Source organism: Sparus aurata, chromosome 6, assembly GCF_900880675.1.
Source record: "Sparus aurata chromosome 6, fSpaAur1.1, whole genome shotgun sequence".
NCBI classification, from domain to species: domain Eukaryota; kingdom Metazoa; phylum Chordata; class Actinopteri; order Spariformes; family Sparidae; genus Sparus; species Sparus aurata.
The window spans coordinates 16,903,900-16,925,404 of NC_044192.1; the positions used below are offsets into that span (position 1 = coordinate 16,903,900).

Genomic DNA, 21,505 nt, shown 5'->3' on the forward strand with positions numbered 1-21,505 from the left:
GTATCTTTTGCCAGATTGCAGCAGGGTAAAAAGACTGGCTGTGGTGGCTGTTGTCTTTTAGTATCCTTTGGGTTCCTTGCAGACATCTCACTTCACCCACTATAGAGCCTTCCTGACCTGGGCTGTGCATGACTAATGCCAGTTTGTGATGTTTCCAGTCAGGATGCTGTCTGTTACTCCTCTGTAAAAGCTGAAATTTAGCCTTCTTATGTTTCCATAGGAGTTAGAGTGTTTTTTGTGTTTTTGTTTAATCAGGGTTGTGATGTGTAATGAACAAACTGTTCACCTGCTCCACCTCAGCTTCACTGATTTAGACAGGAGTGTTTCTCTTTGCCTCCTTTTTTCTAAAATCAACTGCTCATCAGCTCCTTTAGGGGTGGGAAAAATGTTTGATTCTTTGATTCTCTCTAGAATGATTATATCTCGATGCAGTTACGTTAATAATCGGAATTTTAAAACTGAAATTAGTTCGCTCGCTGCACCATTCAGTTCACCTTCTGCGGAGCGCTACAGAAAACGCCTGCTGATTCTCTGCTGTACACGCATGCACACCGAACACACATGTGCGAGTTGTTTATGTTTGAGTGGCGACAAAATGGCTGCAATGGCTAGCACCAAGCCCATAAGACCGGCACAGACTTCTTTTATTGCATTGGATTTAAGACCGTATTCAGTTGTGGATAACATGGGTTCTCGGACGATGGTGTTCACTCTAGAGCCAAAATACAAAATACCATCTTGGCGTTGCTTCACTGACACAGCCATACCGACGCTCTACAGTGAAACTAAAACAGAAGCTTTGGACACTTTGACGAAGGTGGGTAGTTAAGTAGCCATGTTTTAGTATGAGAGCTGATAAATAGGTCCCTAATGTGTTCAAATGCAAGCTGCGTTGATTATTGCATTGAAAACTTTTTTTTTTATATATATATATAGGCTATAGTATACTGTTTTTCTCTTAGGGATATGCTCATTGCCTGTAACAGAAGGATTCTGTGTTCATTGAAAGATCTATTTGTGACAAAGAAAAGCCTTTTCTTTGATAAAATATTAGAGAAGGTAATTAATCTGTTGATTTTTTTTAATGATCATCACAATAGTAGGAAGTGATTAGTAAACTCTGGGTGGCAAACTCAGATTTAATTGTTATTATTATTTTAAAAATCATGAATGGAAATGTACACAAAAAATGGTTGCATCGAGATGCATCGATAATCGGTTTAGAATTGAATCGTTGACCTCAGAATCAGAATCGAATCGAATTGTGAGATTCCCACCCCTAAGTTTTTTGGTTTTCATCTCATCGTTGCTTGTAATGTGGCTGATGATGGTGGTGTCGTCCGCCTACTTCACTACAGAGTTCTCTTGGTTTGTGGGAGTGCAGGCATGGGTGTACAGTGTGAAAGGAGCACAACCTTGGGGAGCTACAGTGTTGCTAGAAGTGCTAGAACAAGCATTCATTACATGCGTAATGTTATGTTAGATTATGGATAAATGGATGGATATAGATAGTATTATGGATGAATTGTGGCTTGTCTTAGTGAAGGACTCTGCAAGTAAGGCAGTGTCAGTGCACAAGTTGTAAAGTGTTAGAACCTAAAAAGTTTAGATCAAGGATATGTTTCATGACAGTGACTTTGAAGATGTGAGCTTCCTTACCAAGCATATGTTCATGTGTCATGTGTGTTTCCACATTAAGGGTTCAGTATTTTCTTTCCCCTCACTGTTTGGATAATTCATTTCCCACGGAGCCAAAATCCAATAACTGTGAAACAAAGCTCCTAATCCCTTTCCTTCTTTGCTCCAGTATGCAAGGAAAGGCATTCCAGTCTTATTTCATGTAGTCTGTCTCACTTGTTGAGCTTGTGGTTACCGATAAGGATATTTAAATCTGTAACATGAAAAAATGTGGTTTCATGTTTTCTTGGCAGACGGCAAGATTAACTCTCTGATAAGAAACAGGGCAAAGTGTTGATGGTTAACACTCAGTTAGCTAGCATTTTAGGGTTTATAGCTCAGTCCACAGTGGGTGTCACCCTAAAATAATCAGTGAGGTTTTGTGATTCAGAACTTTGAGTTTCTTATTTAAAATCTTCGCTTTATGTCCACATTTCTAAAATATGACAGACTCTATAACCTTGAATGTTATGCCTATGTCTATTATGCATAGTCTTTGCCATCGCTCTGTGCCAGAGACTGTATCAATAAGTTGGCCTCTGCCTTTGACTATTCATTACATTGACCTCTTACACTCCTCTGAAAGTATATCTTTGATGCTGTCAAGCTCATTTTGCCCTCAGTGCTCTGAATCAATGAGCAGGTTTATGTGCAGACTGCAGCTGAATTATAAACTACACCTGACAGAAGTGATGAAACACAATCAATGAAAAATATTTGTTTTTGTAATATATTTCTTCAGTGACACCATGAATGGCTTAATGTACTCACGCCATAATTTTCAGCCAGTGATCCACATATTTAAACTGATAATATCTACAGCAGCCAATGACATTTAATCTGAAGCCCAGTCAACCGAACAGCCGACAGTCCAGGCCAGAAGTCAAACTTCAGAACTCAAAAAAGCAAATGTGATGCACTTCTCCATAAAAAGGTCATCATTGCTTAAAGTTGTTCTACAAATAAATACTGTGAAAATATATTTATTACATCCTTATTTATCGCTTTAGATTTAAGGTTGTATTGGCCAAACATTTGCCTGTTTATAGATTTCCAGAAGCTGAGGGCCCCTCTGATTTTTCAGAGATTGAAGTGGGTCTGGTGTTGTGCTGATAGACACCTGCCAGAAATACAACTAAGCCTTTGTGAGCTCTATGAGCAGGTGCACTAGGAGCTGAGAATTATCTTTCTGTGCCAGAGCCAGAAAAATTGCAACGATTGTCGAAGAGATGAGAGCACAACCAATACTCGATTCTTGGAGCCAATGCCAATTTTGGGAAGTATTAGGAATATCAGTATATTGGCCAATAACACACAAAACACTTGTAAGCTTTACTGGAAATTTAACAATTATAATGACCCCAGTCATCTTTTTTTGCACCATGTTCCGTAAACAGAAAAAAAACTATTCATGACGGCACATATCAGACAACAAATGACAATGCCGATGTTACTGTGATCAACCAATATTTGCTGACAAGTATATCCGTAAAGCTCTAACAAAAGTTTGGCAACTGTACAGATTGTTGTCTGACTGACAATAACAACAATTGTTACACTGATAGTTTTTCCTGCAGCTTTCATGTACACTCAAGTTAAGATGGATTAAGACAGATACCGAGGTTGCTTTTTTATCCAAACTGATTGCACTGGACTTATCAGCATCTTTGCACACAATGTCCAGTACATAAAGCATGTCCCAACCATCACACAGAACCTTACTTACTCTATAATATATATTTCTTTTGTTTATTTGTATATTATCATTTGAAGTGCTTTCTATCTTTTTCGGCTGTCTTATCCTGTTGTTTGTTTGCTATAGTATTCCTTCATTTTGTTGTTCTGACAATGGTAACAAATTCTTGTTTAGACGTCCTCGGTAAACTAGTATGGCACTCAGTAGAGCGCATATCTCCACCAAGGTCCAACAGTCCCTTTTTAATTAAGTCAAGTGTAATCAATACCAAACTTGATGGTATCCAAAGTCTAAATGCTTAACCATAACCTAAGCTCACCAGATATAGGATCTAAATCAAATTGTACTCTCTCATAGATGCCAACCATCAAAATATGACAGATTTCATCAAGATTGATACACTATTATGTATTATTATTACTGTCCCGTTATCTGGATCTGCACTAAAGGTTTATGGAGTCTATTTTGTGCTGAGACCCATTATCCATCCAAGTCTCATGGAAATCAGTCCAGTAGTTTAACCTGCTGACAGACCAACCAACCAACAAACAAACGGACATTAATAAGTCTTGCTTTTGAATATGATTATTCTTTAGAGAAAGACTCCTCAATGCTTTAATTGCTTAAAACCAGTTACCTTAACTGAGGTGGTTGTGAGTAGTGCGTTAAGAATTAAAGCATTAGATATAAGAGGACTTACAATAAATACCCTATATTGCCAAAAGTATTCACTCACCTGCCTTGACTCACATATGAACTTAAGTGACATCCCATTCTTAATCCAAAGGGTCGGTCCAGCCTTTGCTGCTATAACAGCTTCAACTCTTCTGGGAGGGCTTTCCACACAAGGTTTAGGAGTGTGTTTATGGGAATTTTTGACTATTCTTCCAGAAGCGCATTTGTGAGGTCACACACTGATGTTGGACGGCTCTCAGTCTCCGCTCTAATTCATCTCAAAGGTGTTCTATGGGGTTGAGGTCAGGACTCTGTGCAGGCCAGTCAAGTTCATCCACACCATCTCTCTCATCTATGTCTTTATGGACCTTGCTTTGTGCACTGGTGCACAGTCATTGGAACAGGAAGGAGCCATCCCCAAACTTTTCCCACAAAGTTGGGAGCATGGAGTTGTCCAACATCTCTTGGTATGCTGAAGCATTCAGAGTTCCTTTCACTGCAACTAAGGGGCCAAGTCCAGCTTCTGAAAAACAACCCCACACCATAATCCCCCCCTCCACCAAACTTAACACTTGGCACAATGCAGTCAGACAAGTACCGTTCTCTTGGCAACCGGCAAACCCAAACTCGTCCATCAGATTGCCGGATAGAGAAGCGCGATTCGTCACTCCAGAAAACGCGTCTCCACTGCTCTAGAGTCCAGTGGTGGCGTGCTTTACACCACTGCATCCGACGCTTTGCATTGCATTTGCTGATGTAAGGCTTGGATGCAGCTGCTAGGCCATGGAAACCCATTCCATGAAGCTCTCTATGCACTGTTCTTGAGCTGATCTGAAGGCCACATGAAGTTTGAAAGGTCTGGAGTGATTGACTCTGCAGAAAGTTGGTGACCTCTGCGCACTATGGACCTCAGCATCCGCTCACTACTACACTACACCACTGACAGTTGATTGTGGAATATTTAGGAGCAAGGAAATTTCACGACTGGACTCGTTGCACTGGTGGCATCCTATCACAGTACCATGATGGAATTCACTGAGCTCCTGAGAGCGACCCATTCTTTCCTAAATGTTTGTAGAAACAGTCTGCATGCCAAGGTGCTTGCTTTTATACACCTGTGGCCATGAAAGTGATTGGAACACCTGATTTCAATTATTTGGATGGGTGAGTGAATACTTTTGGCAATATAGTGTATAATTAATTATGTGATTACCTGTAAACATAGTGAGTTAGTGGGGAGTATAGAGCTACAGATGTTCTTCTGTGTTCTGCATTAAATATAATTAGCAGCACTGAAGACATCAGTGCTGTCCTTGATTTCCAATCAGGCTCTGCACTGGAAGCCAGAGAAAGGTCAAAACTGTGTCATCTTGGAGCAGAAGTAATTAGGCCCAGCACAAGATGGTTTCTCTTTTCTTGGATACCCGCTTGTCCCTCTGCTTGGAGCTCTTTTCAGTGCTGCGATCTGGCATTTTGTATTCTGGCAGGAGCTTTGGAGGCTTCCCAGATCTACAATACTGAAAGAGAGCACGAGTACACAGAGGCCCCATCGGAACAACCGTGTCCCATGATGAGCTCGGCATACTGGCCTTTTCAAATCTACAAGTGTGGTGGTTTGTTCCTTAACATCCCTTCCTTACAAGACAAACACAAACATCCAAACAAGACCGCAGAAGCTGTTGTGATGGTTTGAGATCACAAAGTAAATTTTGTTAGGAATGTGTCTTCTGTCACTTTAAAATTTTAGTCTACAATTAGTTGTAAGACAGAGCCTGTATAAGAAATACTGCTATTAGTCAACTCTAACATCTCTTTACTTTCCAGTGAGCAGACAGGAGCTGTGTACAAACAAGTGTGTGAGAGCTGCGCCCGCAGGCACCAACTTCACTTTTAGCATAAGGCTCAACAATGCTTTACTAAAGTGCCAAAACAACATGGTGAGGATGTGTAAGTGCAGCAGCAATTAGCTCCAGTGTTGTGACTACCCCTGCCAGCTCCATGGCCTCTTTAAAATGAACCTGAAGAGTTTTTGTAGGGTGGGAAAGTTTGTAGATGAGGGGGAAAGGATTTGCTAGGTCGAGAGCCAAAGCTTGGCCTTTTTGTGTTCGATTGTTAAATTGTTTAACACGTTGGCACATAGGATTTGGGACTGTTTCTGCTTCTGTGTCTCCATATGTTGCTCTCTCATTGGCCTGCGTGATACAACTCATCATTTGTGTGGCTCTGTAAGAGGAGTTCACGAAGAGGGGGAGCAGAATGTGTTTAAAATCGGCAATATTTGCAATCCTGATTTCGTAGCCCAGTCTCCCGGGGATGGTGATGTCATTATAGCCAGGCCAGATGGCTGTCAAGCCAGAGACACCCATTCGAGACAGTGGGTCAACATTTGTAAGTGTGAGACCACTGGATTTTCTTAGGGACACCTTGTGTTAATGGCCCCCCAAAAAATTAAAAAGGATCCTATCCCATCCCTAAGCAAGTGTTGTTTGTGCCTAAACCTAACCACACAACAACGTTGTCACAAAGTAAAATTGAAAATAGAACTGAAAGCATCTGTAAGAGTTGTTGTTTCAGCTAACTTTATGTCCTAATCCTCCCCTTTACATCACCACACTTACACGACTCCTTTCTTCTTCTTCTTTTTTTTTTTGAGGCAGCTCTTTTCCTTTCTCTTTTCTTCACATATTTTTCAAAGCTTGGCCTGTTTTTGTAGTAGAAGCTGCTAGAGGATCACTTAAATTGGTAGACATGGCCACCTCTTTCTTGAGTTCTCTGTCCTGATTGGATAAAGTGGGCAGGGATACCGGAACATTTATTAACTCTTTAACTGCATGAGGAGGAGGAGAAACATGAGTTACTGACCAAACACTTAATAACAGTGATAACTGTTGGAATATAAACCTACGTAATTCCTTTAACAGCAGCTTTTAAGACATATAAAGTTTCAACACATCAAACCTGAAGTTTCAACGTATCCATGGTTTCCTTTGCGTGTCCATTGCCAGACTTAATTCTGGTGACAGGCTTATGATTTTGTTCTTGGTAAAGACAAAAATCCATTCTCAGGTATGTGTAAAAATGGTTCACCATTACTATCCATCTTTCCAGCAGTATTTGTGCTGAGGTTACATCATCCTCTCACCTCATTGCTCGTAAAATGAGCAGGATGACGCAGACATATCTTCATCCCCTTTGTGTTGTAGTTAACCCATTTGTATTCAGTAAGCACAGACTTGTCTATGAGTGTGTTTCACAATCAGAGCTTGAAGGATGACAAATCAAATTTAAACATCTACAGTAAAGACTTACCCTAAATGTAAAACATCACCCATTGGTTTTTGAACCACTGTTCTGAAAACCTATAGTTTGGCATCATGGCCTTGGCTTGTTACAACGCATTTGATATTCTCAATCAAATTAGATTCCCGAAGGATTCAGATAAACACACTTGTTAAGTCATGGCACCAACGCCTTAACTCTGTGTTGACAGTGTTTTGTGGTCCAGTGATGAGGCCAGTACTTGGTTGGTGTGTGGTTGGCTGTAATCTCCTTAGCCTGGCATGTCACTCCGCTGACCTCAGGCTCTGAGTCTTGATGCTGTGTTGAGAGCTTTACCTCCTGCTGATTTGCATCCTTTCCCAACACGTGAACACTACTGCGGCCAGATCTGTAATGCACAAACACATCCGGCACCTGACCCATTGCAGGCTGACGCACACACATCTGGCAAACATTCACTCAACACATTTGCACGTACTCCTAAACATAAAGGACATTAAGGTAGGATCGGTGAGCATTTGTCTGCAGCCCTGCCTGCCATTTGCTTCGGGGAGGGGAGATTTCACAGAGGGAACTAATGCATTCTGAATGTAATGCACAAGAGCAGAGACACTCCTAATATAAGAGTAATTGTAATGTCTTGAGATATATATATATATATATATATATATATATATATATATATATATATATATATATATATATATATATATATATATATATATATATATATATATATATATATATTATATATATATATATATATATATATATATATATATATATATATATATATATATATATATATATATATATATATATATTATTTATTTATTTATTTATTTACATACATACAAAGTACTGTCAGCACTAGAAATATCGAGCTTTCTGTCATTTCAATCCTTAGGTGTTATTTTGCTGGAATTTTTGTTCAGCTCGTTAGTCTTATTTTGAACTCATTAAACAGGATTTTTCAAGGAAAACCAGACATCCTTGTCTTTGAGCCACTATCTTCTTCACCCTGTAAAGTCCATGCTTTATGTTCTGTGAAACAAAGCCTTTTTATTTTAGTTGTTAATGGCGATGAGATTTCAGTTCCCTCCCACAGTCATGCTACACTTGGAGCTCTGGCGCCATCCTAAATAGAGGTTGGCTGGATTGCTGTAACCCTGACTAGAGCTGGACGAAGCTGTGCACTTATTATCACACCACTGTGGCCCAAAGTTGGCAGTGAACTCCCGCGGAGGACAAAGTGGAGGCCGCAGCAGCCACCGCTCTTTAATTGTGCTGATAGAGACTGTCAGTTGGCTGTGTGTGACCACAGTCTTGCAGGGCTAGACAGACTCTTCCTGCTGTCTGCTTGCCCCGGGGACATGTTTCCGCTCTACTTGACAGCGGTGTAAGACTAAATAAGAAGGGAAAAGTAAGACTGCAGCTCCTGGTTATCCGTGCTTACTCAGGAACTTAACTTTTGTTGCAGAGACTATAGATACTGTAGATGGTATAGCAGCAGGCAGCTGTGCAGTGATGCTGCTGGTCTGACTAAAGCCCACACAGATGAAGAATTAAATGATTGCTGTGGTGTAAGTCACCCACACAGACCTGTCACTCAAAGCATCCAGATGCCCCTGTAGGCTGTCCCTGATTAATTCTTATACCTACTTATTTTGCCATCATCAGGCCACAAAGAAGAGGGTTAATTGTAAAAACATATTCCCACGTTTCATGTCTGCCTCGCTGTGGCACAGGGCGGCATTTGAAAAGGCAGAGAGAGCACGCTGGCTTTTGAAACATTCCTCTGGTGGTTTTAAAAACAAGGCTGTCTTTCACTCTCCGACTGTCAGAACCCAGCCGAGAGCTCTCTCTCTCTCTGAGCCTGCCATCACCACGCATGGCCGTGCTGCTGCAGTAATGAGTCAGGCAATTTCAAGGGCACCCGCGGCTGCCATCTCCCCTGTGGTTGCCTCAGTCTGCTCTCCTTTCCTCTAGCAGCTCCATCTTTCTCTCCCTGTCTCTATTTTCTTTTTTTTGTTACACCCCTCCTGCTCTGTCTTCTCTCTGTCTCCTCGTTTCTCAGGTACAAGGCTTTATTAAACGCCACATATCTTGTTTGGTAACCGATTCTTTTCAGGAAGCTAGTTCCCAGTCCCTTCCACCCTGCTAATTTACCACCACCCACCCTGTACCAAATGAGTGAGCTGTCCTGCTTGGCGGTCAGTCAGTTTGGTGTGGCAGAGAGTCAGCGTTCATGTGAAAATGGAGCCATGGGGAAAGACACAACAGTCATATTCCATTAGAGGAGCGCTGGCATAAAATCCTCATCTAGAGAGAGGCTGTAGCTTATACTGCACTTATCGCTGATACTACTGATGATGCTTGAGGCAGGACAGAGCTGGGCTGCATGTTTACTTCAGCCAATGCCTTTCTTAGATTAGCAGATAAACAACTGCATTGATTGGAGTAAGTAGAGCTGGTGCTTCTTGTCTCCATAACTCGGAACATTGTGTCTTGTTTGAGATGATTACTTTGGCTCGTGCTTAAGTTAAGTTGCTTCAGATGGTGGTACATCTGTTGTGCATTAGAAATGTTCATGTAGGCCTTCTGCACAGAGAAGTCTGTTTGTAATTTGCCACATGTTTTCTTGCAAGTAAAACTGCTAAAAACTGCTTAACTATGAGGATATATGGCTGGGGATATGCAGGTGAGAAATGTTTTACAATTACAGAGAGACTAAAGGCCTGTTTTCCAAAAGTATCTAAAGGACAAGATGATTTTAAAAAACATTTTACAAACATTATAAACAGTTGTAAGCACTATAACCTTAAGGTCATATTGACAACATTTTTTATGTACACACATCCTTTGTTTAAATAATACATTGACAAAACTTGTAGAAAGGAAGGAAAGGGGGGAAAAAGTAAGCTTGTCAGTTCTTCATTATTCACCCTGTGTGATGTACTTAATTAATAACTTAATGTTAGCTAGCTAGCATTAGCAATCGAAATTTAACTTGCCTTAGCAATGTTCATGGTTGGTAGCTAGCAATGTTAGCTAGTCGACAAACTGGCAACCCCTTGAGGGAGTAGAGGATTCGATCGACATTCAAACTTTTATTGTAAGTTTTAAAGTGTATACTTTATCATGACCACCTATTCTCTCCAGGTCTGACATTAGTTGAACGATGTTTGAATCATCAAATAATAAAAATGAAATCAAACAATAAAGAGAACTAATCCAACTCTCTCACACACTCAAATAGGTATTTCAACATTTGATTTATGACATCAATTTGCACAGCTTTTGTTGTCATCATTAGCCTCTCCTTTTTTGTCAAATGCATTGATCTCGTATGGACTGTATTTACTCCTCTCTTTCTCCTCTCTCAACACAAGTTGATCTTTTTTTAACAGTGAGTGAAATATTACTTTCGATTGCCAGTTGCATCAAGCTAAAACAAATTATCTTATTTATGTAACACTTTTCAAGCTTAAGCACAAAGTGCTTTCTAGATTAAAAGATTTACAGATTAAAAGTTAAAAACAGAAACCCATGTAAGCTTGCTGTGTGACACAAATATGAACATCAGAGCACATACATGAAGCAGCTCTAAGCTGCACATCTAGTCTAAAATAGAATAAGATTATTTAGTTATGTATAAATGGATAAAAGGTGGATAATGTCATCTAAAGCTGGTGAAATTAAAAGAAAACAGCCTCGCATATGAAAGGAGATGCAAACATAGGAAATTATCTCATATAAAACGGATAGAGTGCCCATAAAAGAATACACTCTTGAATCTAAAATGGAAGGGCATATTGGGAGTGCATAAAATGATATTAAAATGAAACAAGCACAATTTGAACTTGTGATGACAATAAAGTTAAAATAATACACCATAAAAAAGTAATATAAAGAGGAAATTATTATGCAAAGAAATTATGCAGTTCAATACAATAGTCCTGCAATAAAGTCTATCTTCATTGAGGTTAGAACTTTTTTAGAGCCGTGTTGATTCAACTTTATGATCATTTTGGAAGATGTAGTTTGTTGAGTGTTTGAGCTACGTTGGATTTTACTGTCAGGTGTTCCTAATATCAAGTTTACCCAACAGGCAAATATTAGAGAAACCTCTCTCAGTATAATTCAGCCTACAAACAACAGCTTTAAAAAAAAAGACTATTAAGTTGAATCAACACCTCTCTGAAACAGTTACAGCATTATCACTCTCATGAAGGTAGGATTTATTGCAGGGCTGTTGTATCAGACTGCATCACACTGGCAACTGAGCGCATATTTGCTTAGCAACATTAAAAATTATACAACCTCTAAAATAGCCCTCTGAAGAGGTGTGTTCTGCAGAAGAGTAATTGGTTTTCTGTAGCAGCAGCTCACAAACTCCCACACATAAATGAATGTATTGTACCTGTCGTGTTGACATTAGTTGTTGGACTTGTATCTCTGTGCTAGTGAAACGTTCAGGTCACAGCAGTGTAGCAAGTACTGCAACTGGTCTGGGAGGCCAGAGAGGAAGAGAGAGAAGAAGTATCACTGGAGAGGAGAGAGATTTACTGGTCATCTTGGCGAATGAAAGGGGAAGTGCTGTCCTTAAAGTTTTGCGGCTTAAAGTGAAGCTTAATGCTCTCTCCCTAATGTGAGGCGGATCAGTGGGGAGAGCAACCTGCGCACCAGTGGCACCAGCTATAAAGTTTTCATTAAATCAAGAAGCCTGAGCAGGGAAAGATAAATATAAATGGTATAAATAACGTATAAATGGCTACTTTTTCTCCTTCAGATGTAGAAAAGCCTTTAAAAAGTTGTCAATATGAAATGAGAGTTTGAGTAAAATGGATTCTTTGGTGGAGGCAATTGCAGCGCTTGGTAAATGTTAAAAATCTATGAATTTAGAGTGATTGCAGAACAGCTATTATTCAGGCTTTGCTGCCTTTTTAGCTTTGTCACTTAAATATTTGGGTGGATGAACTGCTGTACCACTGCAGCCCTGGGACTCTGAGCCCTGCGTTGCTTGATTAGCTGAGGAATTAAGACAGATTATAGGCCATTGTTCTCGGGGGTCTCTGGGCAGGGCCAGACCGGGCTGTCTCTTGTAATCTCTTGTAATGCCCTGTCTCCGTGATATGCTGCAGATGATTTAATTAGACATGCTGCTGGTTGGAGTCCTCATTTACTGCACAGATTCCAATCAGCCGGATCTGACCCCCTTCCTGGGCGAACCAGTTGAAGGGAGCCTAAAGATATTTCCCTGTTAAATGCCTCTTTCATCTAAATGAGAGAGTGAAGCTGCATTTCTGTTTAAACCTGTGGTTTTCTCCCATGAGAGTCCAGGTGCAGAGGGACGGGAGGTGATTGATAGGCAGCCACGTGCTGGGAAAGCTCTCACATGCTTAGTCTAGTTTTAGCTGTAGGATTAGGGAAATGGCGTCAAATTAAACAACAGTTCTTTGCCAAACATTTGTGTAATCATCAGTCGAGAGGGAAAACGGCTGTTTAATAATCAGTTTTAGAGTTTATGTGTGGAATGGAAAGCTCCCAGTGAAAGTGAATAAAAGTTTTGCATGACCGCCCTGCTTTGGCCTCTATAATTGATTTCCTCATTAGCTCTTCTACAGTGAAAATCTTTGTTAATGTGATGTATGGCCAGTTCAAGCTTCTCTGGCCAGGTACCCTTTAGAGCTTGTTTATTTCCCATAATGCATTTAGCATGCATCTGGGGTCAGGCTAATCAGTGGGGAGCAGCCAGCTGGAAAGTCTGTCCTCAACCCCTGGTTCCTCTGCTCATCATTGCTCTAAGTGTGCACATTAACAGAGGTTTCCTGCTCCAGCAGCTGTTTGCAGTTCAGGCATTTAGTAGAAGCTCTTTTCTACTGCAACTTGCAATAACTGCAGCTGTTAAACAAGTGAGCCTTCGTCAAGGATTTCAAGTGTGAGCTGTCAGATAGTTTAGAGGATTATGAGAAATGGCTTTAATCAGGAATAGACAAGTAAGAGCATCTCTCTGATCAACACTCTCATAGCCTGAAGTGACAAAGAAAACGCTTCTTTAGACTAACCTCATTTCACCTTTTCTAACATGTCGTAGTCGTGGTTTAAAAGTGAGCCAGATGTATCATCATACAATTGATTGGCGTATATTTGAGTATATTTCATTGAAAGAAGAGCAAAGAATGACGCTGAAGGCTTTTCTCAATGGAAAGGTGTTTTCACTCTTCCCTCGACTAGGGATGGGCAATATCAAGCAAAAATTCCATTTGATAGTCACCGGGAACTATTCGTTGATTGGTCCTAAGGTGATGACCTGCTGTTTGTATAACTCGTAAGGGCTTAAACTGACCTCATACAGAAACGACCGTTACTGGAGTCTGGTAATAATAATACAATTCTATCAAGATCTGTAAATGCATAATTATAGGCCTTATTTCCAGGCGCAGCTAAAAACTAGGGAAAAAACAATGGAAACTATATTTTTACTAACAAAACCCTAGTTATTTATTTTATTTATTTATTTATGTTGTTTATTTCGGGCATGTCAATTCATAAGCATCACATTTCATCATTGTTCAAATAATACAATACACATGGCCGAAAGGGAAAAGCGGGAGAAGCCAAAGCTTATCAAGTCCCGCCCCCATTACCCACAGGAGAAAATCTTCATCCTGATCTTTTCTTGTCTTTTGCAATTTACTTATTTCTTTTCTTCTCTTTTTTTTCTTTTGTTATGACCTTTGACAAAACATATTACAGCAGTAGCATACAGAGTTACAAGAACTATTGAATAATTTTAATTCAAAGACTATTTGAAAATCATGACCCATCTATTTTGACTGTCTTTGGCAGTTTGGAGTTTGGAGTTTGATGTGCCAACTGACTCCGCTGGTGGTGGCATTCACTTACTGTTGATCTGATTGGCTGAAGTTGGCCTGAGACAGACGGTGATAGACCGATGGTTTGTTCAATCACTTGCCAAGTGTTTTTTTCAAAACATTTTTTAGCAGTGTCTTTCCAAAGCATGTAGCTTACTCATCTTTTTAGAAATTAGAAATGGGATGTTTTTTTGATACATTTTGGGATTTCATTCAGACCGTTGACATTTTGACACCTTAAAGCCCCTGTACAGACTTTTCATTTAGTGTTGATTTTGGCAGCCCCGCTGGACGAAAGCGGTAGTGTTTTGCCGGAATGAAGACTGCATTTCCCATGAGCTCTAGCGCCCACTGTCGTGAAGACGTTTGTCTGGCCGGCGCGTGTAGATTTGTTTTGGAAACGTCGGAAAGAAGACGGGACTTGCTTTGAAAACTTTTTTTGTTTTATTTTAGCAGCTATCTGCAGCGTGCATATGGACGAGGTAAATGTGTCTATTTGTATTTCTACTTAATATAATATGCCGCCGGTGAAACAAAGTAATTGGAAAAAACTGCAGTAGCATTGCCAACATAATATCTTACGTTGTAAGCTAACTGTATTACCGTGATGTCTGTGACATAGGCTAAACATGCAAAGACTGCACTATTGTCACTGTGTGTAATGCTGCTGTTGCACTGCAATTTCCCAGCTATATATATTACCCACGGTGCTACAGAGCTAGCGTTACAGCAAAGTTTCAGTGATTGTGATGGATGTTTTGTTCTAAGTAAGAAACTGAATCATTTATAATGACAGAGGATATTACCGATGCATCGTTGCAGGTCGGCTGGGCTGATACACACAGCTGAAATGGATGTGTGATCTAAGACGTTTGTTGTCGTTTTTACGAGTGTAGTATCTAGAGCTAGTCTAGTGGTAACGTTAGCCAGCTTTGTTGTAACAACATAAATTCATGTATTGCTGTAAACTACGTCCCGCATTACATTTCATAAATGAAATAAAATTTACAAACCTGTCTAGGAGGAATCGGGCGAATTCTGGATCCGACCCTCCCTTCAAGCCCCGCAACTCTCTCCATCTCTGGAAGGAATCGCCAGTGTTTATCCGTGTTTTAGCCCTAGCTCGATAGGATTCCCTCTTGGCCTTTCGTTGGTCTTCGGTTCGAATTATTTTTCTTTTCTTTGTCTCATTATCAGCCATGATAAAAGTTTTAGCTCGGTTAGCACTGGCTAGCGTAGCAACAAAACAGCTATGCTGTATCCTGAATGTCGTCAGTTCCGGTCTGACTGCCGTAAATCGTTTCGTCAGTGGTCCGACCCGACCAATGCCTTTCAGAGGTATAGAATTAGACTACTTAGAAAAAGCGTATCTTCACGCTGATGGGCTCATTTGCTGTTGTAGGTAACAGAGACACATAAGCAGAAACCAGAGACTTTTCTATATCCAGTTAAAAACTCCGTACAGGGGCTTTAAAACATTTTCAAAATGTCATAAAATCTGAAAATGTGCATTTTGATTTAATATAAAAACTGAGATTTTGAAAATACCTAAGCCTGATTGACGTGCTCTGTGGCACGGAAGAAGACACCTGTCAATTCAGGCGATTGCACAGTCATCATGAGCAGCTTCATCTTTGTACTGATTTGTTCCAAATTTACAGCACAGCAGCGCAGGATTTATTGTTCTGATTATCAAGTGCTATCAAATCACAGTGTCATGCAAATCTTGACAAAAATGTAAATGAGTGAGTTACTTATGAAATGAGCTGCATCATTAAACAGTATACATGATCAGAGTGATCAGTAGGAGACTGAACAGAGGCGAGTTAGCTGAGTAACTAAAATGTTTATTTCACACTTTACTAAATGTGAAAGCACAGTTTTAATGGTTGCTGAACAAAATTGGTCAAGAATGAAAAGATTTAGCTACCGTAATTTAAACTAAGTTCGTGCCTACTTCTGCCACTGTTTTTCGAGGGCATTGTCTGGCAGAAACAAGTGAAACAGGAACCAACTTAAAAAAGGTGAATGACTCTTTATACCCTCTAAACTGTGATCAATAATTTACTCTTCTTTACTCTTTATTTTCTGTGTTTTGTTTACACAGCACACATTGCTTAACTAGTATATGGCCTTGACTTCCCTATAATGAGGAGTAAAACAGATACTGTGAGTGAGATCTGAGATTAATTGTTTACAGTATATAAAGTTTGGATTAAGAACACCTGATGAAGACCTGTGTGTGTTGAAACGGTTCATATTGTTTAAAGAAGACATTAATTCATTTTTAACAGATTGTGCTTGTACCTGAATTTGTTTTTGTTTTTGTTTTTTTTATGCCTCTGTGGCGGTGACAGCTGTGGACTGAGGCATTATGTATTCAGGTTGTACACCCCATTTTCATGAAGGCGATATCTCAAGAATGCCTTGAGGGAATTTATTCAAACTTGTCACAAACATCCATTTGGACTCAAGTAAAAATGTATTTAGAATTTGGTGTTCAGAGGTCATCGTGACCTCGCAAAACACATGGACCCCTGGACATAATCCAAGAATTCACAAGATAATTATGACAACATTTCACTTAAATGTCGAATGGAAATGTGATGACTTTTTGTATCCAAAAAGGTCAGCTTTACTGTGACATGATAATGTTCTACACAAACACTTTTCTTGCCATCATTAAACAATGCCCACAATTTTCTATATTATTGCACATGGCTACTTTTTAATCATTTAACACAAGCAGTAAGATGTATGTGTCCTTTCAACAATGTGACTACAAAAGTTTACAATATAAAACTGCATCTTTCAATACCAGTGTCCATGTGACCCGGCTCAGTACAAAAACATTACAAAACCAAAACACATATCTGTCTGCAGAGCATTACAAGAATGTTATCCTAATGTCTGGCTAAAATTCAAAGTATGAGAGCGACATTACAACATTACTTTATACGGTAGTCGAGGCCACAAATCAACAATTCACAGAGACGGCAATCTCTGGGTTATGCCCTGTCTCTGTACTGATGCAGAATCTTACACATCTGCATCACAATGCATCTTACAATCGAGAAATTCCTACACCTTGAGTTCCCACCTCGAAACTGTTCTGATTGTAGAGATCTTCTCTGCTGCCAGTATGAACATGTGTGTGAAACATCCACATTTTAGAGTCCGTGGCTTCTTTATCCTCTCTCAGTATTGGCTTTATTGACCAAAACTGAACACAGTCAAGGAAGCCTGTTTTTTTTTTATAAATCTCTTTTTTAATTGAAACGCTAATAAACATGCAGTAGTGGTCTACTACAAGCTCATTAGTTTTTCTGATATTGATGTTGCGCCAGGTGACGAAGCTCTCTATCAGTCCTCTCTACATTAATATAGTGATAACCTCCATTTCACCAAATATACACTGGATTCCTTTTAATAAATTCCTTCTTGACTACATATCAGGGAAAGACATGGGTGTAAACTGCAGCTCGACTGGTGCGCGCAAGCATACAACTGCGATGCGGTAATTCTAGTTTAATATGATCTTCCAGGCTTCAATATGTAGATTATTTGAAAATCATCAGGGGATTTAATAAAATGCAGACATGACTGAAGGCTATACTTAAAATTCATGGAAGTGTTCTGCCAGTGTCTGCAGAAACAGTCTGTTATTTTACAGTGTGACTTGACAAAAGAGGCGTACATCCCAAATATTTATTTGATGTCAGGGGACTGGGAGAAAGAGAAGCAGACGCACACTTTATTTGGTCAGATAGAGCCGCTGGCTAGCCATCACGCCTGCTTTGTGCACACACACACACAGCTAGAACAGAATAGCTTCCAGCTGTACCCATGCTGCAAAGACGAAGGGGAGGCAAACAAACTGTTTGTTATCCGTGCCATGTTTGTGTCGTGCTGGATGGCATTCGGCCACATTGTGTTTTTTTCAGAAGGTGATTTATGCGCCTCACACAAACGACACGGTTTTATATTGCTGACTATTAGAGGCATTGACTAATCCTAAGAAGCTTTTTCTGAAAGATGACACAAGCTTGTATGTGGTTGTGGTGAAAATCTGCTGGCAGTCAAACATAACCAAGGGTTATTCTCGGGGTATGTTTACGCAGCAGTGTGACCACAGAGTGAAGTCACTGCGCAGTAGCAAAGAGGTAATGCAGTTCTCTAGGGCTGTGTTGTTTTGCCTGCATTAAAGTTTGGTTTGTGTGTGATTGTGCTTCCATATATGGCTGTTCAAATCTGGTTATTTGCCCTTCTTCTTTGAAAACTAGAAAAAAGGTAGAGATGCCAATGAACCTAATCTGCATGTCTTCAGATCACGAGAGGAACCAGAGCACCAAACAAAAATCCACAGAGAGAGAGAGCGAGCGAGCACCAAGCTTCATTGACAGCATAGAGTTTCATCCATATTCATAAAAATTCACTAACCTTTTCTTCTACAGTCATCTTTCTTGAAGTTTTTTATGTACATTTCCATGCACGATAAAAAAACGTCCTACTTTTTTCTCACTGTGTGACTACTTGGTACTTTCAAAGCAAAGTATTTGTAATGATCCATACTTAATTTACTTCCAATATATTTAATTAATAAAACAAATGAAAGAAATGTGGCAAGTCAACTGGAAGGTTACATTTGCTAGCAAACATCCAGCTTTGCAAAGAACCAAAAGGAAAAGAAAAGTGTTCCTGTAGCAGCATACATGTAGTACAGTAATACAGCTGCAGCTGGTCGACGGTCGATACAGGTGTTTGTATCACAGGTTGATCTGGACGTCTCACACTTTGCCACAGCTGACTGACCTCACGCTGAGTTCGGATTTCATCATACTGTGTGGGCTGTTTGACAGTGTACAGTTTTCACATCGACTTGGATTCAGCTTAATAACGATGTATGCGGCTGGGAACAATGGCTTTAAGTAACCATTTGAACGCACGGCGGAATGACAGAAATACCCGATAGTTAGTTACAGGTGTCGCAAGTTAACCTGGACGATGCACACTCAACGCCACAGCTAACAGCCAACAGCTAACAGCCAACAGCGGTCTCCACGCTGCTCTCGAGCCGCTCGGCGTGAACAAATGCCTTAGACATTCCACCCATGAGTTGTTTGTGAGTACAGACATTCACGACACATCCCATGGTTTTTGATGTGTGCACGCCGTCAACTGTCCGGGCGCTGCACATCCGCACTTCTGAGTTCCGCCTCTTGTGCTCCATCAACATTACGTTGTCAATTAACATGTAGAAAATCGATTTTTGACATTTGTGAATCGATTCAGAAACATCCACGTCCGAATCGCGATTCATCTAAGAATCGATTATTTTTCCCACCCCTATTGGGAACCAGATGAATCTATAATCTCGTGTTTCATTTCCTCTGGCAGATAGTTCTGCGCAGGTTATTGGGAGGGTCGGAACATTTCACTTGTCTGATTAGTTGTAAGTCTGTCTAAGGTCTGCGGGGTCTGTTACTGCACTGCGTATCCTTCTTAAAAGTGTCAAACACATTTTAGTATGCTATTTAGCTATAATTTGAGTTGATTTTTTTTAAAGACAACGTATTGTAGTGCTGCTACATCAATGAGAACTCATGGGCTCTTATTACTCATTATTACTCATGGGCTCTTGGGAGCGACTCAGTCTCATGCGTAAATGAGCAAATGTACACAATATGATAATCATCAACTTTAATACCAAGGTGTATCCTGAAAACAATATATTGCTGCAGTCCTGGTTGTGCTCTGTCCATATACAGCCAGTTAAATGATTTTTATTCATGATCCATTTCTTTTCAACTTATCATAGATGTTGGGAATTATTGGAGAAGCTTGTGGTTTATTTTAGATTTTATGTAATCTCCCATGCCTGAAGGAAGTGGGTCTTTTTTGTTGTAAATGGATTTTTTCTTTTCTTTCATCAGCTGCCTGTTGAGATGATGCATAGCCCTCTCCAAGATTAGCATCCTGCTCTTGACAGGACTGATTGATGGCTCTTCAGAGATGTGTTGAAACTGGATGCTGTAGTGAGAATATTCAGAAATCTCATATAAGTCCCGAAAGCATTTATACTGGCTGTCTGTCAAATACATTTTCCACATCAGCTGTGAAAATTGTGTATCTATCTTGGACTTCTTATTTGAATAGCTCTGCAGAAGCTAGTTCTGCTCGGCAGTCAGGAGAAAACAGCCTTAGGACTGACGGTGAGTGTTTCTGTGAAGCTGGTGACTCTTAACAAGCTGCACGCGCTCTCTCTTATCGCTCACCACCTCTCAAATATCCACTCTTGTGCCAAAGACAAACCCCCTGTTCCTCTTTAATAGCCTGTCCTCTGCTGTGTAGATGATCAAACTTAACAGTGACGGCTTTGAGGCCTGTTTGTATTTCCTAAAAGATATCAGATGTACAACTGCTCTGCTGCCCTGCGAAACACCACACACTCTGACCTCCCGTGATCAAAACATCGCAAATCTTTTTTTTTTTAAGGGTAAAGATATTAAATGACATGAAGTGTTGTGTTTTTTTTTCTTTAGCTATTCATGTTTTGGGTAGTACATTTGCATACTCTGTGCCCTTCCTCGCTCCAGGAAGTGGAGCAGCAGCCTCTGAGCATTCATCATTTACATGACGTGCCCTATATTCAGAGGACTGGAGGGGGCCGCCAGCATCAGCGCTTTTACTCCATCCCTGCTGCTTTCACCAAATGTTTTTGTAAAATAGGAGTTGCAGTCATTTAGACACGGCGGTCATTTGTGATCTGGTGCTCAGACCCAGGATCAGTCATAGCAATTTTAATATCTGTCAAATATTTGGCAACTGTGCTGAAATGGTAACAGTACACCTCAGGATGTTTGAGCTTAGTTGACTTTAATGGGAATTGAAGGATGTTAAATTGTGGATAAAATGATTACAAAGATATTTTTGTTGGCGGACATTCGGTAAATTGACATCGATTTAATAGATTAACCTTTTTTTAATGCATGCCCATTTTTTACCTCATGCAGTAGAAGAATTTGCTGATGTTTATTCTTTAATTTGTACAATTTGTATTTGTACATTTAATATCTTTGGTTTTTGAGACTTTCTTCACTATGTTTTGCATTTTATAGACTAAAGAATTAGTTCACTCAAGGCTGTAATCACACATTTTGACATTGTTATTTTTTGGTTATTTTGTCAATAAATCAATTCATTGTTTAGTCTATAAATGTCAGAAAATGGTAAACTAAAACAGCATATAGTCAAGCGCATACCTTCACCAAGGCCCAACAGTCACCTTTAATTAAATCAA

The 21,505-nt window shown here is 39.9% G+C and overlaps 1 protein-coding gene across 2 annotated transcripts in view; it reads left to right on the forward strand.

The window, feature by feature from the left end:
- Nucleotides 1-21,505, forward strand: part of trim62.1 (tripartite motif containing 62, tandem duplicate 1) — a 46,886-nt gene that overhangs the window by 2,946 nt on the left and 22,435 nt on the right. The window lies entirely within an intron of this gene.